The 22,118-nt window shown below is 34.1% G+C and overlaps 1 protein-coding gene across 3 annotated transcripts in view; it reads left to right on the plus strand.

Annotated features, from left to right (window-relative positions):
* The window catches only part of LOC111510846 (putative ferric-chelate reductase 1 homolog), an 85,943-nt gene that overhangs the window by 20,948 nt on the left and 42,877 nt on the right, over positions 1-22,118 (plus strand). The window contains exon 1 of one of the 3 annotated variants that reach the window (XM_074186323.1): positions 16,151-16,310. The exons of the other annotated variants lie outside the window; for them this stretch is intronic. The gene's annotated coding sequence lies outside the window, so the exon portion shown is untranslated. Of the gene's footprint in view, positions 1-16,150; positions 16,311-22,118 lie in introns of those variants that run through there. 3 annotated transcript variants of the gene reach the window in all.

Below are 22,118 nucleotides of genomic sequence, written 5' to 3' on the forward strand. Positions count from 1 at the left end.
GTGATTTTATAAACTGTTCACTGAAATCTTACAATGTAGTTGATTGATCGAATGGTTTCAAACATTTGAACCAACCGCGATTTGATCGATTGATAATAAAAAAAAAGGGAAACTGGGTTCAGAATTGTTCATCTTACCTTTCTTCTGGGCGGATCCCTGGGCGATGTTGAATTCATAATCCAGGCCTTTTCTACGGTTGAGTAATGTGGCTACACAATACTGAATGATTCATTATTGTTTTTTGATCGACGGAGTGTTTTGAAGAATTTTAAGAATATCGAACTTATGTTGATTTTCTGATCACCGGTTTGTCTCTACGGAGTCGGCGAGACTAAGTACTCTGTTTTGCTGCACCAGCTTTTTATCGTACTCTTTTTTTTTTGAAAGGTATCGCAGCAGATTATACCACTAAAATTAGATATAACATTATTGTCAAAGAAATATCAATAAAGAAAATGATTCTTGCAAAAAAGTATTATATATTTATCAATATTCATCTCATTTATTGACTTAACTACACACGAGCGAAATATGAACAGTAGTGTTACTTGAATACGTTATAGATTTTCATAAAGTATCGATATCATTAAGAGAATGACTGTCAGGAGATACCTGACATCATCAGGAAATTACTAAATGGAAATAATTTATTACAGTCATCTCCTGATGATGTTTACTTGGTCAGTAATATACACGTGGAAAAATAGTTCAACGCTGGTGTTCCCCAGGGAACCATATTGTCTCCAATTCTCTTTTTATTGTATAGGAAAAAACCAAGAATACAATATATTGCTTTGCTGACGACAGCACACTTGTCTCGTCATTCAGTTTGGGTTCCAGGTCGTCGGCTACGGAGGCACATCTTCACCGGCAGCAGGAGGTTGCATTTCTTAATCTATATACTGTTCCTTGTGTACATGAATGATATTACAAGAATTAATGGATTCAAAGGACACTATTTTTGTTATGCAGATGATACAGCTCTGATCTTCACAGGAGAAACTTGGGAGGAAGTAAAAGAAACTACTGAGACTGACTTGCAAAAAATACACGACTGGCTAAACTTAAACAAACTCACCCTGAATATTGAAAAAACAAAATTTCTCACATTTACGCCAACAGTCACTACCCAACCAAAAAATATTCTGATACAATTACATATCACAAACTGTCATAAGATCGATTGCACATGTTCCATAGTAAAAAAAGTGGAAAAAATCAAATATTTAGGAGTAGTCTTAGATCAATGCACGCGCTGGTCAGATCACATCACAAATGTTAATAACCGTTTAAGAGTCTTGATGCATAGTTTTTATATCCTGAGAGACGTACTTACCAGAGGAAATCTCCTTTTACTTTACAATTCCCTAGCTGAATCTGTAATGACCTACTGTATTACAGCATGGGGTGGGGCCAAGAATCACAGGTCTTGAATATAAAACTGTTATTTACTCACCAGTGTTTAAAAAGAATGTACATCAGACACGAAACATCTAACCAGAGAAAAACTGGAATAACCAGATCCACTAGTAATTTGAATCTCAGTATACAACTTTTCAGAAAATCTTTAACGCAAAGATCTTTCTTTTTCTTCGGCCCTAAATTCTTCAACTGCATTCCGATTGAATTAAAATGTATTCGAAAACTAGAACAATTCAAAAAAGAAACAAAGAAACATATTCTACAATTTTCAAACAAATTTTATAATATAATGAATAATAATTTAAGATGAACCTTACCTTTAAAAACTATCTGTTCTCCTCTGTAACTGACCCTGCTTGAAACGGTTTGGAATCCTCACCATTTGAAACTTATATTATATAATTATTTGTTATTTTTTTAAAAAAGAAAAAAATTCATTGAATCTATCATGTTAATTTTTCTACTAAATTTTTTCTCTACTCACTGCTTAGTTATAATCATAAAATGTACACTTTTTTAGAAAGTCTATAGATCTAGTACATGGCAGAACAGATAAACATATCTAGGCCAAGTTACTGGATCTGAGACTTTTGAAAAACACAATATGTTACATGTAAATATATAAACTGTACTTCAATATATCAATATCAATATCAATATCAATATCTATATAATATATAAAAGAAAGTGGTGTTAGTTACACTATTTATAAGTCAAGAACGGATGAACCGATTCGGCTGAAAATTAGTGGAGAGGTAACTTAGAACAAGGAGAGGGACATAGGATACTTTTTATCTCGTTCGACCGCGTTTCCGTGAAGTCACCAAGAAGTCACTTCAAAACGTGGTATAGCAAAAACGCATCTGACATGGAATAACAAAAACAGGTAAATGACGCTTAACGTAATTTTGTCAATGGTTAATGAAGGCAATTGATGATGAAAATGGTGGTTTATTTTTCCTGGATGCCCCTGGTGGAACTGATAAGACATTCCTGATGTCATTAGTTTTAGCTACTGTTCGTGCGACTTCCAACATTGCGCTTGCAGTTGCTTCTTCTGGAATGGCAGCCACAAGAATGCCGTACGGCTCATTCAGCATTGAAATTGCCGTTAAATATTCAAACTATTGAAGAATCAACATGTAATATTTCAAAATACTCCGCAATGGCCAAAGTTTTATAATCATCGAAAATCATCACATGGGACGAATGCATAATGGCGCACAAACGTGCATTAGAAGCACTTAATTGAACATTGAAAGATTTACGCAATTACTTTAGATGTTTTGGAGGTGCAATGATTTTACTGTCTGGTGATTTCCTCCAAACACTGGCAGTTATTTCAAGATCAACGGCTGCCGACGAAATAAACGCTTGCCTCAAATCATCGAATCTATGGCGCTATGAAAAGAAACTTCAGCTGAAAACAAACATGAGAGTTGTATTGCTTGATGATACATCTGCTGAAGATTTCTCTGAGCAATTGCTGACTATCGATAATGGACGACGAATCGAGCGGATTGATTTCATTTCCTCAGAATTTCTGTAACTTTGTGTCATCGAAAGACGAACTTATCAGCAAAGTATTCCCAAACATAACAACTAACTACAAAAATAATGAATGATTAAGTGAGCGAGCAATTTTAGCGGCTAAGAATAAAGATGTAGATGACATAAACTACATAATTCAGAATTATATCATTGGAACAATGTATCCATTCAAATCAATTGGCTGTGTAACAAATGAAGATGAAGCCACCAATCATCCGATTGAATTTTTAAACTCCTTGGATGTGCCTGGCTTACCGCCGCATAATTTACGCCTGAAAGTAGGCTCCGTAGTAATCATGCTTCGAAACATAAACCCACCAAAACTTTGCAACGATACACACGTTTGGTGGTAAGTAAATTGATGAACAATGTGATCTACGCGACGATACTCAAAGGAAAATTCGAAGGTGAGAAAGTTCTCATTCCGAGGATCCAAATGATCCCAATCGATATGCCGTTTGAGTTTAAAAGACTTCAATTTCCAATTCGTCTTGCATTCGCCATGACCAATAACAAATCACAAGGCCAATCCTTGAAAGTTTGTGGTCTGAATCTGGAAAATCAATGTTTTTCACATGGTCAATTATATGTGGCATGTTCACGGGTCGGAAGACCATCTGCGTTGTTTATACTTGCACCTGATAATAAAACAAAAAATGTCGTGTATCACAAGGTGCTTAACTGAAGAGTGTAACCTAATGAAGAATAATTGAAATACTTGATTAATAAAAAAATTAAATTAATAAGAATGTGCTTTTTTATTGCCTCTAAGGCGGAACGAAGTTAGCAAGGTCAGTTAGTAAGGATATAAAAGTGTTTTGGAATTGGGTTGACAGTAACCAAGTTCAATTTAATGTCACAAAAACCCAGGCAACGGTTTTCACCAAGAAGATAAATGTCACCGAACCGGATATGATAATGTCATGTTAGACAATTCCGCTTTTTCCTTCGATAAGTTTGTTGGGGGTTAAAATGGACACGTATATGTCTCGGCACAATCATGTCGCTGAAAATTGCGAAGGCTGCTTCTCAAAAGCTTGGAACACTGTTCCGAACCAGAAAACTGTACACATCCCAGCAACTTTTGATTATTTATAAAGCTCAGATCAGACCTTCTTTGGGGTATTATTCTCAAGTATGGAGCTCTGCTCCCAAACATACCCTGAAGTTGCTGGATTCCATCCAGAAAAGAGCCATCCGCCTGATTGGAGACGCGAACTTCATGTGCAACGTTGATAGCCTGGAACATCGAAGAAAGGTTGGCAATACAAATTCAAAGTAAATCGCTACTTTCGCACAGGCACCGCTCTGAGAGCGCCATAAAGGTGTGCTTTGTCCTTAAAATACATTTTTTTATATTCATAATCTGCCGAAGCATGAAACATATTGAATTCCTCTATACTTAGCTTTCGCTAGATGGTTAATGTACAATCTATCTTTCTCCCTTCCCAGAATTCAATGAAGTCACTTGAGGAAAATGCCTCAGTCGGAAATAAGTATATTTCCTCTGACTCAAGAGTAAGAAATGTCCAAAAGTCTTTATCGATAGTCTATTTGAATAACTATACAGGATGTTTCAAGAGATTTCATTAGCTTATATTTCCGTTTTCAAACTCTCACCTTTGTTGCGTGATCACCAGTTGATTTCAAAATATTTTTCGCTATTCTCGATTGTCTTATATTATTTGTCTACTCTTTACATATTCACGGTATTCATTTTTCCACAGCTAGAATTCTGGATGTTTCATTTATATATATTTTTCCACAGTAACAAGCTAATCCTTAAGGCGCTCTCAGAGCGGTGTCTATGCGAAATTAGCGATTCACTTTGGATTTGAATCTCTGGAGATTAACTCTATTTGGAAAAACGTTCACAGGAAGTTTATTTCACATAAACGCAGATCTCCAAATAAAAGAGTTCTCAAACAGTGAAGTTGAAGGTGTACTGAGTTGAACCTCAAACGATGAGCAGCCACAGTCCGTTGCGTATTTTTGATATGTACCGCTCTTGTTACATCATATCTCCAACCGATTCATCTCAATTTTTCAGACCAACCGGGAACATAAGGAATGAAAAGATTGTCAAATACGTGTGTTATTGCGTCTGTGATCACTATGTGATCTGTGTATGTGGTTTATATACCAATTTCAAAGCAGGGGAGCCCACGATGCAAAATGGGGATTTACTCGAGCGTCATTGAGAAATATTAGGTTGCAAAGCTTAGATGATAAGATTCTTAAATATGTAAAAAAATACTGTTGCATGGACATACTCGAGCGCGTATGATAGCATAGCATAGCGCGATATTGATAGCATCAATGTCCTACGTATTTTTAATAATGTTGATATGTTCATCTGATTGTTTGCATGATGTGGGTGGTAGTACGTAAGGGTTAAAAGTGAAAAAAAAATATTAATCTAGCGAGTCAAATTTTCTAAGCGGGTGTTAAGTGCAACAAAAAAAGCTCTCATTCAATAATCTGATGATTTCGATCTGACGCAAACTCGCGGTCATTATTATAATGTGCAAAAAAATCGCCATTTTGAAATATTCAAGCGCGTCAGATTGAGATATATATGGTTCATCTTTATGGTCTAGACGTGCTGTCTCATAATCTGACGATTATCTAGAGGTATTCGCCTTATTTGACAAAAAAAATATTTTTTTTTAAATCATTGAACTTAATTAATTGAAAAGCTCAGGAAATAGCATGCAAATAAATGAGTGTATGTTTTTTTCAGTAGAATACTTGTATTCATGAAAAAATAATTTTAAAAAAATGTTCAAAAAAATTAAATTTTCTATAATCAATTGATTAATTGATAAAGAAAAGAGAAATGAAACTTTCTATGTTTTTTACCACTTTTATTTGTAACTAACGTTATTGCAGTTTCGTCATATAAGGACATTTTCAAACTTATATGTTGTATAAGTTTGAAAATGTCCTTACATTTGTAGGAATCACACGTTAAAAGGTAAGACCTCGTTATCCTTAGCTCGCACAAGTTTCGACTTCTGAGGGTTGCCGTTCGTAGGGGGCGACAGCTGGTTAACGGAAAAACAGAAACAGAAAACAGATTTGTATAAGTTTGAAAATGTCCTTATAGGACGAAACTGCAATAACGTCAGTAACAAATAAAAGTGGTAAAAAACAGAAAGTTTGATTTATCTTTTCTTCATTATGATTTCCTACCACGTAGTGGCTACATCCATCAATTAATTGATTAATCAATAATCATCTTCATCACGAACGAGTCTCTGTGATCAGCTGTGATGGCGTCATGGCAACAGAAGTCAGAGTGGGGACGGAGTGAGAGAGTAATATATAGAGAAAAACTGAATAGAGAAATAGAAACTCGGAGAGGAAAATATAGGTATCACACAGCTGCACGCATTAAACTTTATCGACACATTTTTGTTATTTCGGCTTGCGGTAATCGTCAGATTATATATTTTTCGTTATCCTTGAATTATTTCCTTCAAAATAAAAAAAAAAATCAGCTACGCTCGAGAATGTCGAAATGACGTTATTTTTTTACAACTTTGCTGCCCTCCCCTTTCTTTACGTCACTCTCAAATTGTCAGATTACTGGAATATACACTTTTTAGCAGGTAATTAACTCACCCTACCTTAATCTGACGCGCTCGAGAATTTCTAATGATCAATTTTTTTTTTACTAATCTGATCCTTTATCCCTCACAGGCGGCCTTTTATATGGGGCTCATATTTGGTGGAGGTACATTACCGGGTACAAGGTATCCCCCTGTATATTAATCTGCCGCGCTTTAGTTAATCCCGAAATACCCGCTTGGTCTCCCCTATTATCATGAGTAGTAGAAAACATTCTCATGAAATGAAAAACTCTTGTTTTTTGACAATTCCTGTTTTGTTTATTGGAAATGTGAGCCATACTCAAAGTGATGATCAAATTCTCAACACCATTGTGGAGGGTTATCCTTATTTGTAAAATTATAGAAACTTCGAGTTTATTTAGAAATTTTCTCCTCGAACCTCCTCAGCCAATTTCTGTTTACACATGGAGTGATTTATAATAAGTATATTTGAACAGATTAAACAATGTTGAAGGTTGGAAGAATTGATTGAATAGGGAATTGTGGAATTCATTCAGTTTAATGAAGTGAATATAAACACTTTTGTCTAATTACCACTAATTGATTTTATTTATACGACCGGTTCGGGTTTGACCCCATTATCAAGTATAAAACCGAAATGTGAAGTTTGAAAACTCGGTTATATCAGGATATTTCAGGTGTGATGTAAGGACAGATACTTGAAGGACAGGTAGTTGGGCGAACCAGGATGTCAACTTTAAAATTCAACACTGAAAATTCTAGGGGTTGTTAAACTTATATATTCAAGAGAGGAGACCTACATAAATCGAATTGCTCATTCAGGAGTATATATTTTTGGGTTTCAATTGATTTGTTAATTTCCATGGCTGCCAACAAATTGATTTTTTCTCTTTATTACATACGTGTAGGATTTTGAGGTTATCTTAATTTATCTTGTGTTTTGATTCTTGAAAATGTTCGTACATTGTAGATTTTTTGTCCAGACATGTTCACGTAGCCTTATGTCAAAATTTCTACTGGTTTGGCCTGCATATACTGCAGAGCATTCGCCACACTCTATTCTTTATATACCTGATTTTTTCATTCTATCCCGTTTGGATTCTACAGGTTCTACCTGAATTATTATAACTTATGAATTTATTCAGAATATAATGGAAGATTTAAAAAATTTGAAGATTTCTTCGAATATTTTATTTGACATCTTCTATTTCTTTTACCTTTCACAAATCATTTTGTTCTTCGATACATATGATCCATTTGAACAGTAAAGGATGAAAAATGGTTTTTGTCGGTTATCCATAAGAGATATACATATACCGTTGCGAACTTTTTTGTAGACCTTTTTGAAGTGTACAATACTGTAGAACATTATTTTGAATTATCAGCCAGCCAGCGTTTGCAATGTAAGCGCAAAAAATGTGTTTATTTATGACATCACATCAGGAACCTCTAAAATTATCAGAGTTCCTCTTCTATATTATGTATGTTATATACATGTAAACATTCCTGTTGAATCACTCTATCTATTTAAAAAACCGGCATCAAAATCCGTTGCGTACTTTTAAAGAGCTAAGCATACATAGGGACTTTGTTTTATAACGATCCATAACCTTATGTCACCTCTTAATTTTTAGCCTGGCGTGACGAGAGTAAACCTTGTGGTTTGAATCTAATTGTTACCTATATCTTAAAAAAATTGTCAATGAATGCAATGCAATGATCTGCAATTATGCCTATATATAAAAAAGGAAATGAAGCAAACATTAATTACCCCCTTATTCCTTTATTCTATCTAGCAAACATATTCCAAAAAGCCTTGAAAAAATGAAAACTTATTATTTTGTATATACCTGAATGTTATCGAATTAGCCTATGAATTATTCCAAATGCACGACAACTTTTGTGGTTAACCATATAACATAAACTTACATTTTGTGTCTGAACAATGTTCCTGAAAACGATGCTGACAACTCCTCTACAGAAAGTATCTCTTGATTTTCGTTTCACTTTGCTTTTTGCTTTTGTAAACAATGTTTGCATTCACCATTTATAAACTATACAGACTATTTGGGAAATTACCTTTATGGCTCCACTTGTATTCTAATGAAAATAATAATTTGCTAGAATAATTTTTGCCTTTTATTTGGTAGCAATGTTTCTGAAAGTTTGTTTCCCAATGTTCGATTCCCAATTTACTTCAATTATCAGCCAATTGTGTACAAGACAAACGTTCAATGTCAATATTAATATAACACTCCAAATATAGCAAGTAACTTTCACTTCAAACAGTTTCCACCTGAAATGTTTGTCAATAGTTTCAGTGGCATGTCAGCTTATTATTTTTTCAATTGAGAATTTAGGTCGAATCGATTCAGAAAGGGCAATGTTCTGAATTCATTAAACTCCTTATTTCTAACAATTTTGTTTGTATCGTGTCTAAAATAAGATGGGCGGAGTTCTTGGAATACTAAAGGAGTTTCAGCTGGCAAACTCACCTAAATACCTCATTTGATAAGTCAAGTGTGGGCGTAAGTGGTTTCCAGGAATGTAACAGTATTAATTTATGATTCGATTTTTTTTATTTTTCAAAAATTAAGTGATTTTATATGAAGTACAATGAGAGATGAAGTGATTCAATTGAAATACATGTTTTTGTTCAAATGTCTGTAACATTCTCTCAGACATGTTAGGTGACACTAGACTACTCTGGTCTACGAAACTTAATATAGAACATAATAGAATAATGCTTTATTGTCCGAAGAAAAAATCGTGTTGGCAAAGCTAGTGAGTAAATATAAAATAAAATACATAAATGTCTCATGAATATAAAAATATAAATAAAATATAGTGTACATCAACTAAAGTATTAAAAACAGTAAATGAAAACAACAAACAATGGTTGAAACAAATACACACATAAAACATGCTAGGTTAAGAATGATCGGTATGGAACTTAGTCAAACTGTAATAGGGTTTGCTACTCAAAGGTTCATTGATTATTTTTCTGTATTGATTGGTGCTAATATTTTTCTCTTTAGAGTAACTCGAGAGATGGTTATACATCTTAACACCATTGTAAAATAAGGAGTACAGAAAACGAAAATAAGGAGAATAGAAAAAGTGTTTTTTATATAATCCAATCTTCATATAAAAGTAGTCATTTTAAATTATTTATTTCCTTAGACTGACAAAAAAATGTATAGGATATAGTCATTATATACATAGAAGGACAAAACAAAAAATATACATATACAAGAATGAACAAGGGGAATACACGGAGTAGCAAATCACATTTTTGCATTTAAAAACTCGTCAAAAGTATAAAAACATCTTTCTAGCAGAAATTATTTTATTTTTTTATTAAACAACGAAAAGCTGCATATTGACTTCAATTTATTTGAAAAACAGTTGTGAATTCTGGGTCCTATACGTTTTGGTGCACTTTGAGTTATCTTATACTTAGCCGATCTAACGTGTATCATTTGCTTCTGCCGAGTGTTTTTATCATTAATATCGCTATTGAGAATGAAGTCATTCCTGTTAGTGAAAACATAAACTGACAACTCATAAATATATAATCCAACCAGAGTTAAAATCTCGTGTGTAACGAAAATGTTTCTGCATGGATACTGTCGAGGAACATTGAACAAACAGCGTGGGATAGCTTTTTGTTGGATAAATACATTTTTACTCTTTGCAGAGTGTTTTTTGAAATCTTTTTGTCGCAATTGTTACAGCTCAATTCGTAGATCTCAGGCTCCTTCTACACTTGTTATAGTATACGGGCAGATTTGAAAGCCACTTTCATGTTTGATTTTCTGAAAATTCGGACAAATCAATTAGTGTATCTTGATTCGTATGAGAAAACTATGAACATTGAGTCATTGTCCTTTCAAAATATCGAGGATTCACGGATACCCTCTCTAAATATTCTTAAAAACTTATTTACTATGTCTGAAGGATATCCATTGAATTCAGCTATTGATAACATATCTCTTGATGTATATTTCTTCACCTAAAGGAAACGTGACCAGTCTATGGACAAAAAAATGTAGTACCGCCATTTGAGTTGCGGCAAATACATCATTCACGGATCCAAGTCCATAGAAAATGATCTAAACCTCCTCTTGCTTCTATTTCATATCTGCTTTAGCAGATCTGTTTTCATATCTGCTTCATAGGTTTTCCATTGCCATGCTCCGTTGGAGCGTTTTTTTTATACCATGTATAAAACCTTATATTAAAGAGGATAGATGTAAGAAATGAATACATGCTTCGAGGAGAGTGGATTTAACAGTGCAAAAAATAAATAAATATTCATGTGTATGCTTTAAAATATGAGATGAATAGTAAATTTTTCATAGTTAATTACCATTGATTAAAATGAGAATTATATTCATTCATTATATTTAATTAAATTTATTTCATAACCATCTATATTTGATTCATATTTCACTCGGAAATAAATCTGAATTTCATAATTTCAGATTTATTTTAAATTTATTTTATTACAGTTTGAATCTACCGCTACTCGTTTACTAGATTCTGTATACTATAACCTGTCTATTAATTCATTTTTTTCCAGTTACTTTTAAATTACGGCATGCAAGCCATCGTTTTAATGTTACAACATTGTTATCCTTTACAGATGCAAATTTTAGTTTTGCTCCGGGAACATCTTCTTTTGTTAAAAACATTCTTTTTCAATTGTACTTTATCATATGTTTTTATGAGGATTAGGCAGTGTTTGTCTCTATCGAACTACTAGCGCTGCTAGTGAGTGATTTTTCGTACTTCAGGAAAAAGGTTCATTTGATCAAAAGGGTCATAACTGATGACGAATTATGGGTACATGGTCATGGCATCTAAACCAAAGTCAAAGACCAAGATCAAAAAAGCACGCTAAGTTCGATCAAATATAAAGATTTGGCTGACTGTTTCCTCCGATCAGAGTGGCGTACAGTATCAGGAGCTTTCGATACATGGCCGTGTACGGTCAATAAGGAATATTATCTTGGAGTTATGCGCCGCTTGATAGAAGCAATAACAAGAAAAACAATTTCTTAATCAGGTCTCAGCCACCGTATTCACCAGATTTGCCCCACTGCGACATTTTTTTCTCTTCCTAAGATCGGAGAGACTATGAAAGGATAGAGTTTTGTGACGATTGAGGAGATAAACCGAATCGCTAAGAGAGCTCAAGGCCATACCAAAAAGGACTGCTTCGAAGGTTGAAAAAAACGCTTGCACAAGTGTATTATATCCGTGGGAGAGTACTTTGAAGGGAAAAAAATAGAAATTGATGAAAAAAATTAATATTTTTTGAGGAAAATGGAAATTCACCTTATTTTTTTAACAGACACTACATGGGGAAACCCTTAGATGAGACAATACACTAGAAGGATATTTCGAAAATTATTGAGCTATTTAGTGGAGTAGTCGAAGTGTCCAATCAGCTCAAACAAATATTCGTGGAACAGAATCTCTTCCAGTTCGAATTTTTTTTCTACAAACAACACAGGGGGAATGGCAATGATCTAATGTCCTTCCATGACAATCTGCTTCTGAACAGATTTGAAGAAAAGCATGAGAAGAGTTGGATGATTCAACACGGACTCTAATACGACATGCAGATGACATATAAAGTTCACAATGAAATTGGAAATAACAGAGAGCTATGATTCCTTAATGTCTTACACCGAAGGGTTCAGAATTTGATGTATTCCTAAAGAATACTACTCTTTCAGATATGTCCTTGATAGCTCCCATCCTTGTTTACGATAAAAAATGACGGGACCACATTACATTGTCCATAGGTTGGTAACGTTCTCCTTGATTGTACTTCGGGAATATTTTATCATGAAAATAACCATATAACTGACAGATATGCTTCAGAAAAATCAATAATTTCAATAGGAAACAAACATTTATCTTCCTTCGTAAGTCCTCGACATTAGGGAAAGCCAAAGACTAAGCTTTTATAGCTCTTTCATATGAAGCAAAATGCGTTGAAATAATGGTCCAAAAGACACGATGACGAAAAAGGAGAAATATGAGATTGATTAAATGAGCTGTTCGTCAAACTAAGCAGGTCATAATAGCAAGTTTCAGAATGAAGTTTCACATATTTGGTTTCGTAGACCATAGAAGTCTAGTGTGGTATAACATGCCTGAGATGATGCAACTGAATGATTAAGAAATTTTTGAAATTTAGACCGATCTATGACCATAGACTTTAGGACGCCTACAAATGTCTCATCCTAACTATTCCGTTGTGTACTCTCTTACGTAATAATTATAAGTTGAATCCCGAGAAATATCAGGTAACATAACAAGTAGTCAATGAAACATCAACTCATTCAATGGACCGAAGGTAATTTATTCATCCAGACGCTCTAACATAGTTGCAACGATTTTGTTCGAGTCATCTCCTGATGGAGGTAACTTGGTTGGTGGAACACGCTTCAGTTATGGTGTGAGATAAGTGTTTTCATCAAATTCATTTTATGCCCACTAAATTAAATCTTTGATATTGAGAGGTTTCGAATTGGAGACATAAACAATCAATTGCTACTCAGAATTTATTTCTGTGAATAAATGTCAGTTTCTTTTTTCTTTGAGTCACATATCGAGTACTTTGCCTATTGAAAAAAAAACATGATCAGCAAATCTTGATCCGTTCAAAAATAACATATTTGATAACATATTTTCCATGGTATTGAAAGGAGTGACAGTTATGTAACCAATCAAAGTAACACTTTTTGTGAGATTTCCACTGGACAGTTTATTAAACCGCAATACGTGTTTTGTTATACAAGAGTTTTCATATTATGTGAAAACGCCCGAGAAATCTATTGTATAGCGAAACATGTGCTCATACATTATGAAAACGTCTGAGAGAGCTATTGTATAGCAAAACACGTATTGCGGGTTTGTAAACTGTCCGGTGGAAATGTCACAATAAGGTATTATTCGATTACATTATGGATTTATATCAAGTATCGGCCAATACAAATAATTATGCAACCGTTCATCGTTAGGTTAGTAGGAGAAATCCATAACTCACACTTTCGAACAGATCTCAGTTGACCAAGTTCATAACTTTATCGTCGTGTTTCAATTATCCTCAGTCGCCAGTAAACCTTGAAAATTCACCTATTTCAAAATACGTTAATCATTAAACTGACAGTAATCGAGAAGAGAAAACGAATGTATACAACAGGAAATGTGTAAAGTGAAGAAGAAATTTATATTTTTCGATAATTTCAAATAGTTTCATGTCACATTAATTCGTAATGACGGCTGTGGAGTTATTGGTAGACAAAGGACTTGTATACCTGAGTTCGTGAGTTCATATCCTACTGACGACCAAGGAGATTATTTCTGTTCCTTTCTTCCTTACCTAATTTTTGAATGAACTCTTTGAATTACATGTGCCAGACATGTTACTATAAAAACTTGTTTTATTAGTTTCTAGTATAAGGATTTAACAATATAACTGTTCACTGATTTTGACAGTGTACACTGTACACTGTGTATACATTGCATTTCTTCAATATCTCCCCTTTTATTTTTTTGAACGGGTCAAAAAATTGAAATTTGTGACAATGACTCAATACTTTATTTTGAAGTGAAATTGACAGATGAAACTTTCAAGATGGCGACTGGCCGCCATCTGAGAAAAAAAAATTAAATAGAAAGGGGGGTCTTGTGACACATCTTTTTGAAGCTCCTGACAGATGCTTCACAACCCTATAATATAATGTCAATATCTTCAACTACTACAAAATGGCGGAAGTTTTAATAATTGCCTGAATACATTGACATTTAACTACATAATATGAGGTAATAAGCTTGATAAGTTCAGAAGATGCTCAAAATAGTTGCCTTGAACTTCTTGACATATGAACAGCCTATCCGATATTTCACCCCGAACATTTTCGAACACAAATATTTCTCTACAAATATTTATTATTCTCTGCCGTATATCCATTATTAAAGAAGCTTCAGTTTCGTACACCTTTTGCTTCAAATAGCTCCATAAAAAAAGTCCAAAGGTTTCAAATCTGACGAGCGGGCTGGCCATTCTGTAGGACTTCGACGGCCAATCCAACGACCGAGAAAAGTAGTATCCAAATAGTTTCTCACTTTCAATAAATTGATGGATGTAGCCGTTACTACGTGGTAGGAAATCATAATGAAGAAAAGATAAATGAAACTTTCTATGTTTTTTACCACTTTTATGTCCATAAAAGTGGCAAAAAACATTGAAAGTTTCATTTCTCTTTTCTTTAGTTTCTTACTTGTCTGGAGTGATGCGGTGGTGCTCCATCTTCTTGAAATACAATATCCATATCGAATTCATTAGGATTCGCTTCGACGATTTCAGTGATGAAAGGGTCAACAGAAGTTTCACATAAAATTCACTTGTTAAATTTTGATTATTAAATAGAGGTCCTACAATATGGTTTTCCAATATTCCCGCCCAAACGTTAATTTTTTTTTAGTATTGGGTATGTGTTTTCCGGAAAACGTGAGGGTTGGTATCACTGCATTTTTTTATGAACAAAAAATAACTTAACAAACCTTATCGGGTTGTTGGAATTGCCATATGGATAGATAAAGAATAATATTTTTAGAATTATCGATATTAATATGTTTGCCTTCAGGAAATTATTAAATGTTCCGCCATTTTCTAGTAGTTGAAGATATTGACTTCATTTTCTAGGGTTGTGAAGTATTCGCCAGGAGCTTTAAAATGATGTGTCACAAGATCCCCTTTTCCATTTAATTTTTTTTCCAGATGGCGCTCAGTCGCCATCTTGAAAGTTTCATCTGTAAATTTCACTTCAAAATGAAGTATTTATGCATTAACTTCATTATCTCAAATTTCAATTTTTTAAGTTGACCCGTTCAAAAAATAAAAGAGGGGGGATCATTAAAGAAATGCACTGTATTGTTCTCATGTCGTGCCTCTTTATAATAACTTACTTTGTCTACATATTCATTAATAGACGAAAAAAAGATTTTGAATGGTCAGTCTGTTCATCGGGCAATTTGGGATGTTGGGTGTGGGTTCACTGAATCTGGAAGAATCTCGAAATTTGGGAATCAAGATAGACGTTTTAGTGAAAGGTGATTTTGAGTTCGACTACTCGTAATTCCTTGCATCTATTATGGTTGTGAGTTTAACAGACCTGGTACTACAGGTTCCATTCGATCACGGCCTAATGTCCCGCATTTTGTTCTTTCTAATCATGACTCCGGCATCGTGAGCCTTTGTTCTTATACTGAAAAGATTATCAATTGAAATTAACAGCACTTTTTGGGGTAATGAATCAAGAGATCCAGAGCAATTCCTCTGAAATCAAGATCTATAATGGTATTGGGGAACTACCATGAGTCGTTGACAAACGGTACTTCCTTCGACGGGAAAGTGGACCATGGAAACCAGCCCTCGTACAATATCCACTTGTCGCTCTCACAGAAACATCTTACAGCTCAGAAGTCGGTCAATGCCTGGGGCCAGTCAGTCCCTGGCCTGGTCACTGACTTTCCAACTCGATTTTGTATTCATTGGAATCCTGCTCGAAACAGTACAGGTGTATTTATCGCGAAACGTAACTTATCGGAGGTTGATAATTGTTTCGTGTGAGTTGAAGTGAAGATTATTGAATAGAGATATGTTGGTGTAGAGGAAGAAAGTGAAGAAATCGGACTTTTGCATTTTTGGCGGGAAAGGTAGGATCAATTTCATACTCGTATGTTGTTTCCAGCCATCACAGCAAAAATTGAAGAGTTTTACAGTTGTTTCGAAACGGGTGGTTTTGGAAATGTACAGAGTTGGCCAAGTTGGACACTTTTGAAAGGAAACTCCTGTTTTCAAACTAGACAGATGAAAACTGATTGCTCTGTCTGAGGGTCGAATTTTATTACAAACCTAATTGTAACGTATTCAAAAAACACTTTTTTTGTGTGTTTTTTTTGTGTGTATGCCCGAAGAGGCCATACAATGGCCTCTTCGGGCATATCTTCACTCTCAAAAGCCATTGTATGGCGAAACACCTGTTGCGTTTTTGTAAAATCGTTTAGTGAAAATCTCACAATAAAGTGTTTTTTGAATACGTTAGTTATTGATTTTCATTAAGTATCGGTCAATTCCATCATATAACATAATGGTGAACATTGGTGGTGGTGTTTTTCTTGAAAATGTGCATTTTTGAAAAAATGCTGCAGTTTTTCCCTGTCAAAAATTTCTTGTTTCTTTGAGAACATTTCCAAAGCACATTTAACGTAGAGTTCAATGGTGTGGAAAATATTTTTACAAATAAGATATCGAAAGTTATCGATGGAAAAGCATTTTTTAATGAGACACCTAGTATATTCCTGCATAATTTAATAGACCTTGAAATAACCCTTACAAAAGTGTAGCACACTCAATGTTTTGCTAGAGTCATCTTTGAAAATGAAGACTTTAAAACAGCCACTTTGCACGATGCGGCAATAAAACAATGCAAATTATTACTGGTAGCTGTCAAATTTTGGTTCAGACAGTAAATACGCTCTTCAATAAGTATTTTTTGCCAATTTTCTAACACATTCGCAATGAAGTATGAGAGTTATGAAAAATGGTTTATAACAGTCTGTTTTATACAAATGTAGTAGTTAAATCAACAAGTTGAAAAACATTTAAAAAAAATGGTATTCAGTTTTTCGTCAATAACTCAAAAAATGTTAATATTCAAGAAATTTTGAAAAAAGCTCGTTGAAGAGAAGGAAATTTTCGATAAAAAAGTTTCGACTCACGAAACTTTATCTCCAACATTTATATTTTTAATTTGACGTTGAAAATAGGCTTCCGCGCGCTGCCGCTAAAGAGAGTTTATCAAAAGAAATAATTTTTTTATAACAAAAGATCTAGTATCTTCTTAACACTTGAATGAATAGAGTCCGGTGGAAAAAAAGTGTTATTACCATTTTTCAAAAAGTTATTCAATTGTTAACTAACAAATTTTTTCCCAATCTCCGTTGGCATAAATAATAGGATAAAAGGTATAAATAATTGGTCTATAAATTTCAAACTTCGTGGAGTCCTTTTAATATATACTCCTTACGATCCTGCGATAAAAGTTCATAAAAATTCATCAATTTGTTAATTATGATTTTTTATAACTATTGCAAAATGAAATCTCTAAAAATTGTTGATAAACATTTTTTTTCAATTGATATTTAGCTATGTCTGTTTTAACATCAAACAACGGCAGTTATTAACATAGGATATGAATTTTTTACGTAATTCGTTTATTAAATTGTTTTAAATAAATAGAGAAATTGAATATTTTTGAAAAATTTTTTTTTGCTATTTTGTTGTCTAGAGATAATTATGGAAAAAAATTTCTCAATTTTCATTTTCAGTTGTTTAAAATCGATTTTTTTATATTTCGATTGTTTACTTAATTATTTAAGAAATAATTATGCTTTTAAAAATCATAATTTAAAATTTTGAATAGTTTGTAAAAAAATTTATTCTTTCATTTATTATTTAATTGTTTATTAGTTTAACAATTTGTTATAAAAAAATATTGACCAACGTTATATTTTTTTTCTGAAGCACAAAACAATTATAAAAACAGCTTTATATAAAAAAGTGCCATACATTTTTTTTCATTTATTATAATACGACCTTGCGGAACCCTATTTTCAACTTCAAATTAAAATTATAAATAATGGAGATAGTTTCGGGAGTCAGGACTTTTTTATTGTAAATTTCCTCCTCTTCAACGAACTTTTTTCAAAATCGCTTAAATATTAATATTTTTTGAGGTGCCTATTAACGAAAAATTAAATACCATTTGTTTTAATCTTATTTTGTTAATAACAATTGCAATTTTTTACCTGCAACAAAATCCTGCATAAACATTTTTCTAGAGGTGATTCCGAATCGAATGAGCTATCGCTCATATTTTTAGGATAAGTTCATTTTTTTGAACTTGTTGATTAGACTATAGAAGCAGCAAGCAATTTGTATCACGAGAGGTATTCAGAAAGAAGACAACCTATTAAAAACATTTTCACAAGATTGCGGCACAACCTGATTAATGGTGGTCAATATGAAAAAAAAGTCCAAAATTATATGAATCAGATAATAGGGATGAGAAGTTGAAAGAAATAGTCGTTTCAGGAGCTGTTGAAAATAATCCCAAAACCAGGAGATGTTGAACGCCGCAGAGCTTTTGCCAGTGGTTCCTGGAAAGTTTTAACCAAGTGCGTGATTTTTCATTAAATTTACTTGGACAGCTTATGTGAGCAGAGCCGGCATTTTCAACCGCTACAATTCTGATACTTGGGCACAACAAAATCCTCATTTTATTGTGGAGCAGAGAAGTTACGGAAGATTTGGATTTGGTGTGTGGACAGATGTTTTCAGGGGTAGAATTATCGGCCATGTGAGAGTGCCATTTCTGTATCTGTAGAGTAGGGAGTGTGAGTGTAAGCCCACGCACTTAGGCCACATGTGACCCATTGTACATCCTCCCGAGGAGTTGTCCTCCTAGGTCGTCGTCCATCCTGTCCTTTCCAGGAAGGTGGACAGGTCGCTGGGAGACATCTCCTTTATATCGGCAGGTGTAGGCCAAGACTCGCCGAACACACACTCTCTTATTGACGATAACTCCGGGCACTCGCATAGGACATGCCTGACAGTCTCATTTTCCTGTTCACACATCCTGCATAGAGGTGTGTCCACTAGCCCCATATTATGTAGGTGTTTCCTTAGCTGACAGTGGCCAGTCAGAAATACTACTGTAAGGCGTAGATTTTTCCTGGTCATCGCCAGATATTTCTTCGGCGCCAGCTTTCCAGGGTCGCCCAAGGTGATCCTGGCAAGATTACATCCTTTGATTTCATCCCATCTCTTTAGAGATTGAGCATGGGTGTATCTTTTGACTAGTTCCGCAATTGTCGAAGTCATCAGGCCGTGGGTGGATTTGGATTTGGTGTGTGGACAGGTGTTTTCAGGGGTAGAATTATCGGCCATGTGAGAGTGCCATTATAGATGGCACATCACAGAGGTATTTAAAAATTTAAAGACAAAATATTGAACCCCTTGTTGATGAATTGTCATTAAAGCAGCTCAGAAAAATATATTCTCAACAAGACGGGGCTTCGCCTTATACATTTTCCAATTCCAATTTTCTGGCAGAATTGGAAAACTATTGGATAAACATGATATAGAAACAGTCTTCAAACCCACGAGGAAGATACAAGAAAGCCTCAAGTCAGCTAAAGACAAAAGTGACCCATTATCAGCAGCAGGGGTCTATCGCATACCGTGCACTTGTGAGAAGGTGTATATCGGAACCACCAAACGATCCATGGGGACAAGACTGAAAGAGCATAATAGGAACTGCAGACTAGGCCAAGCGGACAAGTAAGCTGTGGCAGAAAACACGCTTAGTGAAGGAGACCACATAACTTTGTTTGAAAACACAGAAATAATTGCCCCCAACCAGGGATACTATAGCCGACTGGTACGGGAGGCAATAGAGATCCACAAACACACGGAGAATAACGAACAGAATGACAACAAGCAGCAAGAATGTGAATGTTCCAGGTTCAAGTACAGGTACAAGCGAAGGTACAAGTACAGGTACAAATTCAGATACCAACACAACTGATTACCTGACAAGGCATAAATATACTTAACGAAGCCTAAAAGTTAGTCATCGGACAGCAAGCCATGATGGTTAAACCTCTTAAGAAGCTAGTCATTCGCGCCAGGGAATCATCAGGAAGAAATTCCAAAAATTCACGGCTCTCATACTAGAAAAACAGTGACACTATAGTATAAGTTGTTATTAGTTTGATTGAAACTATACGTTTTAATTACTGCTGTGGAAAGCTTTCTCAGCATTTGATAGCTACTATGGGAACATTTCTTTCTGTTTTATCGCCGCGTCGTCCAAAGCCTACCTGATGAAAGTGTGCGTTTCAAAGTGTACATGAAAAAACCTAAAGCTCTATATTTCAAAAAAGATTCTAGCGAAACATCGAGTACGCTACATTTTTGGAAAGGTAATTTCAAGCTATATTGAAATATGCATTGATATACAGGATGTCTCATCCATCAATAACTATTAATATCTCATTTGAAAAATAAGTTCACTACATCATTGTATTCTACGTAAAATGTGCTTCGAAAAAGTTTTCACAAAAACAAGACATTTTTGACAGGAAAAAAGTTACAGCGACTTTCCGAAAATGCACCATTTCGAAAAACATGCTGTAACTCAGAAACGATTAATAGATATCGATATGCGGTCTTCACCATTAAGTCAGTAATAAAATCTGACCCTCAGATATATTCATCAATTATCATCTATTTAGTTGAAAAACAGGAGTTTCCTTTGTAACATTTTTCAATTTGGCCCACTCTGTACATACTACCACAGAACGAGTCCTAATGGGGAATGTTCCTCCTTACGAAAATCAAGTAGTTTTCATAAACGAGCTCTAAAATAACGCATTTTACACTTATCATTTCAACCTTTTTTTTAAATTATTTAAATACTTAAAAAAGAAAAATGAAATAATGCATTTAATATTTAAAGAGATTCGTTTCTATTTCACCATTTGGCAACATCGATTATAGCTAATAAAGGACAATAAATGTGTTACCTGTATGAGAAAAACAAAGATGACATATTTCAGAGGCGTGCTGTTCTCTTTACTTATGTTCCGAGTTCCGAGACATTCTGTGACATATGACATTTTGTGCACCTAACCTATCTTCCTCTATATAAGTAAATAACAAAACAACTGTTGTTTATGTGGCTTGTGGAGGTGGTATTGAACTATAATTTATATTTTGCCTCAATTATTGATTTTAAAGATAATTTTTTTAAAAGTAGAATATCTAGGTACGTATAAATTATTTCAACTTGATATAGGCGCTGTTGCCAATATGAGAATTAGAAACAAATTCCTTTGAAGTAAATTTGAAAAACTTATGAATTAAACTCAACTTTATTTTGTTCAAACTTGCATTTGCTGTAATAACCCAAATTGAGGATCATTCCCCATTGTAGTGAGTTTAATTCTATACCTTGAACAATCAAAGATTGCTGGAGGGGTTTCTTACTCAATTTCGAATTATACACAGGATGTTCATGAATGTAGATATTTGAAGGGGTTACTCATTGATCAATTAAAAAGACAACTCTCAGAAATCCAATTATTCAACTTTTTAAAAAAATTGTATTAGATGCCTCTGAAATTCTTCTTTATTGTTCTTAAATAGATTTCGAATCGTAGTGGAATCATATTTGACAATGGGTGTCCGAACTACTGAAACATTGTCATACAAAAATTAAATAACTTGTTGGATTAATAATAAAATCAGATTCTCCATGAACAAGTAATCTATTAAACATTGAATTGAGGCCATCTCCTGTGTGGAAGTTGGTTTAAAACCAAAGTGACGGCAAACATAATTTCAAACTATCCTCGAGCGACATTATACATTCTGCGAAGTCATGGCTAATGACTGTT

Source organism: Leptinotarsa decemlineata, unplaced genomic scaffold, assembly GCF_025532065.1.
Source record: "Leptinotarsa decemlineata unplaced genomic scaffold, Ldec_3_MD MMD2_tig00078422_RagTag_RagTag, whole genome shotgun sequence".
NCBI classification, from domain to species: domain Eukaryota; kingdom Metazoa; phylum Arthropoda; class Insecta; order Coleoptera; family Chrysomelidae; genus Leptinotarsa; species Leptinotarsa decemlineata.